The sequence below is a fragment of the Marmota marmota genome, unplaced genomic scaffold (genome assembly GCF_001458135.2).
Source record: "Marmota marmota marmota unplaced genomic scaffold, marMar, whole genome shotgun sequence".
Classification (NCBI taxonomy): Eukaryota; Metazoa; Chordata; class Mammalia; order Rodentia; family Sciuridae; genus Marmota; species Marmota marmota.
The window spans coordinates 1,714,959-1,724,473 of NW_026000136.1; the positions used below are offsets into that span (position 1 = coordinate 1,714,959).

Genomic DNA, 9,515 nt, shown 5'->3' on the forward strand with positions numbered 1-9,515 from the left:
TTTATTTTGGAGATATGGTCTCTATAAGCTGCTGAGGCTGGCCTTGAACTTGCCATCCTCCTGCCTCAGCCTCCCAAGTCACTGGGATTACAGGCATATGCCACCATGCCTGGCGGGTAATTCTTTATTAAAAAAAAAAAATTATGCCCAGCATGGAGGTGCATGCCTGTAATCCCAGCAGCTCAGGGGGCTGAGAAAGGAGGGTCACGAGTTCAAAGCCAGCCTTAGCAACTTAGCGAGGCCCTGAGCTGGGAACATGGCTCAGTGGTTAAGCACCCCTGGGTTCAATCCTCAGTACAAAAAAAGAAAAAGAAAGAAAGAACAAATTATCTAACAGCTCAGATCTTGGGTGATTATTTTAATAAGCAGTGCACCTTGAACACAATGCCTGAGTTCCAGAATTCTGATCATCATTCCCTAAATGCAATCCAAATTGATCCCTGGGCCTCGCATGGCCTCGTTCCAATGTGGCATCACCTTCCAAAGAACATACCCATTAGGTAAAAACTCAAATGATACCTGCTCTGAGCTCCAGCTTTCAAAGAACATTACATATTAATGCTTCTTAGCAGACCTCTCCCATCCTTTGACATTTTGAATCCCTCATCCCTGGCCGCTGTCTGGACTCCTCTGTCCACTCCCACTCCCAAGAACTCTGCCCTCACCTGGACCCCAGCAGCTCTCCACTCTTCTCCACCAGGAAACCAAAGATTGTGCCTGCAAGTGATGAATGAAAAGAATCTTTACAGCGAACCTGGATTTTTTTTTTTTTTAAATACAGGGGTCTCACTATATTACCCAAGCTGACTTCAAATGCTCCGGTTAAAGGGATCCTTCTACCTCGGCTCCCCAAGGGGCTGGGATTACAAGTGTATACCGCCATGCCCAGCTTTTAACCTGGACTTAAGAAGACAAGAGGTCCTGTCTCCTTCTGCACCCGGCCTCCTGGTTGATTACAGCAATTCGTGTTTGCACGGTGATGGGAGAAGCAAAGTGAGAAGACGGATCATCTCATTTAACTCCTGGATGAGCCAAATGCTGCTCTCGGCCACTGATAAAGAGGACAGAATTGCAGTTAAGCACATAGTTACTTGGGTGCAGTCACCCAGCTGGTAGGGATCTGAGCCACACTCCAGCCTGGGTCCCCCAACCCTGCACCCAGGGTGTTTTCAGAAAGCAGTGTGTTGAAAGTTCACAGGTAAGACCCTGGCTCAGAAAGGATCCTCAATTATTCAAGTAAAGATGCAAGAATATTTCTTCTACTCCATTTACCAAAATGGACATTTTGGATATTTTTTTCCCCAGTATGAATCTGAAAGTTTGAACCAAAAGGGCTTTGGCTGAGTACTTAGTAAACGAGAAACAGACACCCCCTGCTCCCTTACCTATTCCCTGGACCCTCTGGAATTGGGGCAAACTGGGTTGGATTTCATTTCTAACCAATTCCAAGTCATTCTCCATGATTGAACCCAAGAACAAACACAGCAGAGGGTACCCCTTCCTGCCTAGGAGCCTCCTTACAGAGGCTCAAATACACCTTTTTAATAATAATTTTTTACTTTTGAAAGGGATCAACATATAGCTCCTGTAGAGGAAGAATAGCAAGTTCAGATCCAATCTCCAAAACTTGCTGCATGGACTGAGGTGCATTACTAGATTGGATGAGCTGCTTCTCAGCCTCCAAATCTATGGCAAGAATCATATTGCTCACCAGGCGCAATGGTGCATGCCTATAATCCCAGTGGCTCAGGAGGCTGAGGCAGGAGAATCATGAGTTCCAAGCCAGCCTCAGCAAAAGCAAGGCACTGAGCAACTCAGTGAGACCCTGACTCTAAATAAAATATAAAATAGGGCTGAGGATGGGACTCGGTGGTCAAGTGTCCCTGAGTTCAGTCCCTGGTGACCTCTACCCCCTTCCAAAAAAAGAATTACATTGTTCAAGCCCACCAGCTGCAGTGAGAATCCCCCACAGCCAAACCGGCCACCATGCTACAGGGGCAGCCCCTCTGGGTGCTAGGTCCTGCTACGGCTCTTCCTTCAGAAGTCCCTTTGGGGACCCCAAGATGTCTGCTTGTAGTGTTCCAGGCAACCCCAGAAGCCCTGTCTGGATAGGGTGAGAGACCACCCCTTCCCCTGAGCCAGCACCCACCAGCCAGGCCAACGCAGGCCTGAACGATCTGTGAACGATCCCTAACAGTCAAGTGTCCAGGGATCTGACTGACCTTCTTGTTCAACTCAATCTCCCAAGAGGAGTCCGTCTTCCTGTGCCCCCTCCCACCCCGTGCTGGGGATTCTGAACGGAAGCCAGACCCCGGGATGCCCAGTGGGGATCAACTTGGCAGAGTCACACGGAGTGTGAGAAACCGATTGTAAGATCCTTGCAGCTGGAAAGTCGGTTGTGCATGACTATGTCCATTTCCCCCTCGCCCCGAAATTTCACACCTGGATGCAAATGAAGAGATGATAAAAAAGAGGAATTTAATGTGAATTAGGCTTTTCAACTGTGAAGGGGTATGTGACAATATCCCCTCTTCTCCATGGCACAGATAAGACAGAGGCACTCAGATACATGAAAGGAAGCCTCCTTCCCAGAAAGGCATCTCCCATGAAGGAGTCAAACAAAATGGCGCATCTCAGAGGGCAGTTATGCATGCAGTGGTGGTGTTTAAATGTAGGTCAACAAGAATATCTCCAGCTGCAGCTTAGCTTGCCTCACTTGGCATACAGTGGGTGCCCAATAAATGTTTTATGGATGGCTGAATGAAGAAGTGAGTCAGGGAGTCCATGGTCCCATCCCAAACCAGCATCCCTTCAAGACTTTCTGGGGAGGAAGACGTGTTTGCGGGGGGGGGGGGGGGCGGGAGGCGAGAACCCAATTTGCTCACCCTCCAGTTGACTTCACAATAATTCATGCTCATCTGCGTCTAATAAAATATGGAAGCAATTTTACAGGAACATTTTGTGCTTTAGCGATTCATTTAACTATTTCCTCCAGGGGCAAGGAATATATTCTCATCCAGATGTGTGGGGATTTCCATGAATAAATCTGCAAATATCAAGATGAGATGGCGCCCCGCTCTCTCCTCCCCAGCCTGACTCTGGCTCATGGGAAGCAAGAAAGTGGAGGCCAATACAACCTCTCCTGTTCAGAGTTTGGAGGCCCAGTACACCTCTGTGTCCACCCCACTGCAGAGATGAACGGTATCTGCTTTCTGCAGAGAACTTTCCAGAGCCAGGTCCACCCCCTCACAGAGACATGTGCTGCTGTTCCCTCAGTGAGATACCGCAAGAAAGGACACTCAGGTGCCACCGATGCTGCCCCTGTCCCCCCCCCAACACAACGCACAGCCCCTTCCCTGGGCTGCACTGCTTGCGTGAACTGCCCCCAAACTCCTTGCAGATTTGAGAACTGATGAATAACGCATCAGTAACACCTGCCCCGAGCCGCCAAAGTCCCATTCACATCCTGATTTTCTGGGTCACCAATTTTTTTTAATTAAACTTTTCATTTTGAGATGATTGTAGATTCACATCCAGTTGTAAGAAATAACTCCTAGAGCTCTCACGAGCCCTGGGCCTGGTTGCCCCGCTAAAGGTGACAGGTTGCAAAACCGTAGTACGATATTAGGTCACCGATTTTATTATTGTAACATCCCATCCCCACTTCATCATGTTTGAGAAGAAGTATCTCTGCACCAGACGGAGACTCTTGGCTCCTGTCCACCCACTCCAAAGTGGTTGTACTTGACACCTCCCCGAGTATGTCCCACCTGGATGAAGAGCACTCCCGATTCGATTTTAAAAGTTATCTCCCCCTTCCCAGAATTCTCCTACATAGATCCAAAGTACCAGCCCCTCCTGCAGATCTGGCCAAAGGGTCCTGAATACACCGCTTCTCCCATTGACCGCAGTGACTGTGACATTAGCTGCTATCCATGCCCTTCCGCAGAACAGGCTATGAAATTTGTGGGACCTACCAAAGCATGAACATAGGGAGCCCCTCATCCAAAAGCAATTCAGAATTTCAATATGGCAGCAGCGGTTGAAGGAGCAGGGTTTTCTAAGTCCGGGGTCCCATAACTGCAGAGACCTCCTACCCACAGAGTCAGTTTTTGCTCTTCAAAGACCACCAGGGCCATCCTGGTGGTGGAACCAAGTTATTGGTTTGAGACAACAACAGCAAACCCAAGTCATGGGGAACCCGAGGGCATCCCAGTGCTTATTGAGGATTTGGGTTTGGTCATGTGTCTTGGGAGAAGACTCCAGGAGGCCAGATTTGGCCCTGGATTGGATGCTGTGAAGAAGCAGGTGATCCTACAGTTGGGTATCTTCATTGCTCTTGCAATGAGAAGGTGAGAAGGAGGGAAGAAGTTTAGATCCATGGCTGATTTTTGCTTTTACTTTGAATTCAAAGGAGCAGTCGCTCATGTCAGCCAGGGTGGGGGTGTTTGGTTAATGCTGGAGTTTGGGCCATGTCCACATTGTCTGTGTTCACATACTATGTCTTGTGTCATCTGGATCCATCACAGACACTGAGTAGCCTTGTTGGGGGTTGGTGATCTGTGCAACTGTTCCTGTCCAACAGGACACCCCAGCCTATCAGCAAATGTCCTTGGTGGCTTTTCTGGGTTTATCATTATCTCTGCCCCAGTTCCCTGCTATAACCTCCCCAACTAACTTCCCCCTTCCAGTTTGTTCTGCATATAACAGCCAACATAGCCTGCTAGGTCATGAATCAGATTGCAGCAGTTCTCGTTCAAACTACAGTACCCCGCAGGGTGTGGTGGGGCAAACCTGTGATCCCAGCAGCTTGGGAGACTGAGGCAGGAGGATGGCAAGTTCAAACCCAGCCTCAGCAATGAGGTGAGGCTCTAAGCTAGCCTAAGCAAGACCCTGTCTCTAAATAACACATAGTAAAGGGCTGGGGATGTGGCTCAGTGGTTATGTGTCCTGGGTTCCATCCTGGTACCCAAAACAAACAAACTATAATACTGTGTGCTGTAGGCTGGGTTGTGTCCCCCAAAATGATATGTCTAGGTCCTAATTTCTGCTATCTGTGTATGTGACCCTTTTTGGAAACAGGGGCTTTGCAGATATCATTAAGGGAAGGATCTCTGGATGACATTATATTGAACTTGGATCCTAAATGCAATAACGGGTGTCCTAGAAGAAGAGGCCACATAGGGAAGCCAAAGCAGAGATGAGAGGGGAGGGTGAGGCCACAAGCCAAGGAGTGCCCGGAGCCACTGGAAGCTGGAAGAGGCAGGACAGAGAAAGGCTACAACCCTGCCAATGCCATGACCCCCCACTCCACTCACCTCCAGAACAATGAGAGGATGCGTTTCTATGGCTGTAGGTCGCCATGAAGTGGGGAGATTTGCTCCTGCAGCCCCAAAAAACTAATCCAGTTCCTGCTGTCATGAGAAGAGAATCTCGCTGGGTATGGTGGTATGTGCCTGTCATCCCAGCAGCGTGGGAGGCCGAGACAGGAGGATCGCGAGTTCAAAGCCAGCCTCAGCCACTTAGCAAGGCCCTGTCTCTAAATTTTATATATATATATATATATATATAAAGGCTGGGGATGTGGCTTCAGTGGTTAAGCACCTCTGAGTTCAATTCCCTGTACAAAAAAATAAAGACAAGACTCTCAGTTTCTTGCTGGGACTCATGGGTCCCCAGGACCTGCCTCTCGGTCTCCGTCTTTGTTCTCACTGGGCACCATGTTCCTGCCACACCCACCTTTCTTGCCCCCCAACGTCCTAGCCCTTGACACTTGTGATTCCTGTGCCCAGCTCCATGCCCCTGATGGCTCCGACTGGTCCTCGTGGCCACGGGGCCTGCGCAGATACCCCCCCCCCCGCACAGCCTCCTCACTTAGCATGACACTTGCTCCAGTCCCCACCTGCAACTTACCACTCTACGCTGCCACCAGTTTAACGTTCCTTGTGACAGTACAGTTACATCATTTATTCGTTCCTGCTTGTTGTTCATCTCTTGGCTCCACGGGAAGGTTCCACGAGGTCAAGGACATCCTTGTCTTCTCAGCACCCACAGTGGGCTACTTTCACCCAACAAACACCTATATTATGCTTATCAAGTGCCAGACCCTCCACTAAATGATTTCCAACATGACGGCATTGAATCTTCATGAATAAGATATTTCTGTGATCACCCTCAGGTCATTGGAGAAACTGAGGCACAGAGAGTGGAAGGAACTTGCCCCAGGTCACACAACTGGTCAGTGATGGAGCCAGGATTCGAACTAGGCCGTCTATCCCAGAGTCGGCTTGCAGTGGGGCTTAAACACTGCTCAGTACACACGAGTGTGGCAATTAATGTCTGCTGAGAGAACGAGCAGCCATGGAGGTATGACAGGTTCCTCAGGAGGAGCCTGTCAGGTGAAAGAGAAAAGGACCCAAGTAGTCTCTCCCATGGCCACACCTTACATGCCGGGCCACCCCACCGCTTCCCACCTAGACCACAGGGCGCTGGGGCTGCAGGGCTGGGGGCCAGGGGCACTTTGGGGCACGTTTGCTAAACATGAGCACCTGTGAGATCATGGTCAACAGTCTCAGGAAGCAGAAAGGAAGAGAGGAAATCAAGAGATCCATTTCCTAAAAAGAAAAAAGAGGGAGAGAGACAGTGAACCATCAAGAGAAACAAGTTGAACGATGCCCAGAAAGAAATTAGAGGCGAACAAGTTTAGAAAATGAGTGAGAAAAGGAAACCTGAGAGAAGAAAATAAAATTCTCGCACCAAGCAAGCCAGGGCTTCAGGCTGGAAGAGGATCTGCCCCTGAGGGCTCAGCCAGCCGCTCTGGGTCCCTGGGCTTCTTCTGAGGCCTCCTGGTCAGGGCCAGATGGTGATTCATACGGTGCTGCTGATTTTTTATGTTCAGGTTAAACAAACAAAAAAAAAAAAAGAAAGAAAAAGAAAAAGAATAACTCTTTGGTTTCTTTGGCAACCCGCTTTTCCTCAACACTTCTCAGCCCCTAGAATGCTGTAAACAGAGTTTATTGCTGCAACTGGGTTTCTGTTTGAAGTCTTAGGAGATTGTGATTCCTGTTAGTTGCTAGGTAGCATCCAAGGTGAGCTCTTGAGCCACAAACCCAGCTCTGTCTCCAGAGGCATCAGATGGAGCTTACTCGATGCTAATGGCAGGAACTTTTAGATAAATGATTCCATCTGCTGGGGCCCTAGAAACCATGGACGAGAAAAATATTTCCCAGCCCGTTCCAGATGTGAAAGGAGGGCTCCCCTGTCTCTCATAATTAGCACACCCTAAGAAATCGGTATCCAGGAAAAAGAAAGGTCTGACCGAAGCAACCCCCCCTCCCCAGTGTTGGCCTCCGTTTCCCTCCGGCATACACATTCGGTTCTGTGATTTGTGGGGCAGTTTTGCAAATGCGATTTTGCTTAGTTTCCACTACAGTCTTTGGGGGTGGAAATTTCCTTAATGTGAAAGCCCAGCCCTTGTCTGTGCTCCAGGGATGGAGGCTCGGCAGCAAGGGGAGGGCTGGATGCCAGGGCCAGTTTGAAGTTTTTTATTGGCTGGTGGGTCAGGGGCAGAGCATCAGAGGGCTCTTTCTGGTGACTCCTCTCTCCATTGACGTAAATTCCTATTAAATGTAAGCAGTAGGTGGGAACCATCCAGGGAAGAATGAGCCAGACCTGGCCCACCCTCCTGTGGGCTTCCTCCTCCACACTGAGCAGCCGACCAAGACTGGGCCAGCTCCCTCCTCTCTCCAGGGACAGCTGGACCTACAGTCCAGGACAGTGGACTCTGAAGAACGGACGGCCACCATGCTCTGCCTCTATCCTGTCTCTTTCTGATCGCAACCTCCGCTGCTGGAAGATATGAACCATTGACCTTCCATTGCAAATCCCTGAACCTGATGCTCTGTTAAGTCCAATGCAGGTCACCGAGTTTCAGCATTGGGATTTGAGAGTCAGGTCCAAAGACACTTTCTCACTTAAGGACGATGTTGAGGAGATTAACAGGCCAGATGGGGGCACTGCTGAGTCTCCTGATGTAGCAGTCAGGAAAGGTTGGGTTATGCTGCAGTAACAAATAGCCCCCCAAAAATCTCAGTAGGAAGGGAAGGAAGGAAAAAAGGAAGAAAAGAGAGAGGAAGAGGGGAAAGGAGGTTGGTTTCTCATTGACTTTGTTGCTGAGTGCAGGCCAGCAGTGGTTTTTCTCCCCTGTCCTTCATTTTGGGAACAGGACTGAAGGAGCAGCCTTATGTAAAGTATTCTGATCTCACAGCAGAGGGAAAGGGGTCGTGGCAGAGGAAATGGCTCTTAAAGTTTCTGCTCCAACACAGAGTGAGTCACCTCTGCTCCCATTTCAGTCCCGGAGCCAAGTGTAATGTCAGCAGACAGGGAAGTATGATCCTCCCTCAGGAGAGGGCCACAGGGAGGGATCATGGACACAGTGACAACCCAACAGTCTACCATTCCTGGCCACAAGGCCAACTTTCACCTTATGTGTCCCATCACTGAGGGACTCTCCAGATGGTCATGAAGCACCTCTCCTGGCTCAGAGCTGGGGCTCAACGTAAACAAGCTAAATGTTCCTTCTTCTTAAAGACAAGGAAAATGGTTTGAGGAGGGTACATCCTGGACACAAAGACCGGATGTTCCCTAGGTCCACCTCTTTCTGGGCGCACAAGGACACTTCCCAAATCCCTTGAGGGTGATATGACCTCATGACTAGGTTCTGGACCACAGAATGCACACAGGAGTCTTTGAACCACTTCCATCCCGGGCCACAAGCTCCCATTCAACCTTTAACCCATGTCTTCCTTCCCACAGTCATGGGGAAGGCCCTCCAAAAGGACGGTAGTCTCACCGGGCGCGTGGTGCACACCTGTAACCCAGCAGCTTGGGAGGCTGAGGCAGGAGGATTGTAAGTTCAAAGCCAGCCTTAGCAAAAGTGAGATGCTAGGCAACTCACTGAGACCCTAAATAAAATCCAAAATAGGGCTGGGGATGTGGCTCAGTGGTCAAGTGGCCCTGAGTTCCACTAGTACCCCTTGAGTTCCTAGTACCCCCACTCCCCCAAAGAGAAGAAGGCAGCCTCTCAAGATGGAAGAAGAGGTCATGCTCAGAGGTTGTCATCCAGGTGGAGGCTGTGTCCCCTGCCTGGTCCTACATGACACACAGCATCCCCTCTGCGACTGAGCCCACCATAAAGACCACCCCCCATACCATTCAAGAAGCAGAGACGTAGATTCCACCTCCCGACCGGAGAGCAGCAAGCTCAGGTGAGACCAGAAAGAGCATTGATGACCATTGTGGAAATACAGCCTGCCTCCTGTGGGCCCACCAAAATAGAAGGGGCTGCTGGGCAGTGGACTAGCTAGGCGGCCCTTCCCCAGCCCAGCTCTGAAGTGAAAAATCAGCTGCAGAGGTGGAGGTGGAGCCTTAGCCATCCCTTCTACACTGACCGCCTCGGCCAACATCCCACCACAGAGTGGACAACCGGCTCAACCGGATCCCACCATGGCTCCTGT

General features: G+C 49.9%; 1 long non-coding RNA gene across 1 annotated transcript; it reads right to left on the reverse strand.

Moving 5' to 3' along the window:
- Positions 1-379: 379 nt before the first annotated feature.
- On the reverse strand, positions 380-5,575 carry LOC107155952. Its single transcript, XR_007341306.1, has 3 exons — positions 2,223-5,575; positions 898-1,051; positions 380-717 (listed from the first exon to the last, which is right to left on the reverse strand). It is a non-coding gene; the product is annotated as an uncharacterized LOC107155952 (long non-coding RNA).
- Positions 5,576-9,515: the final 3,940 nt, after the last annotated feature.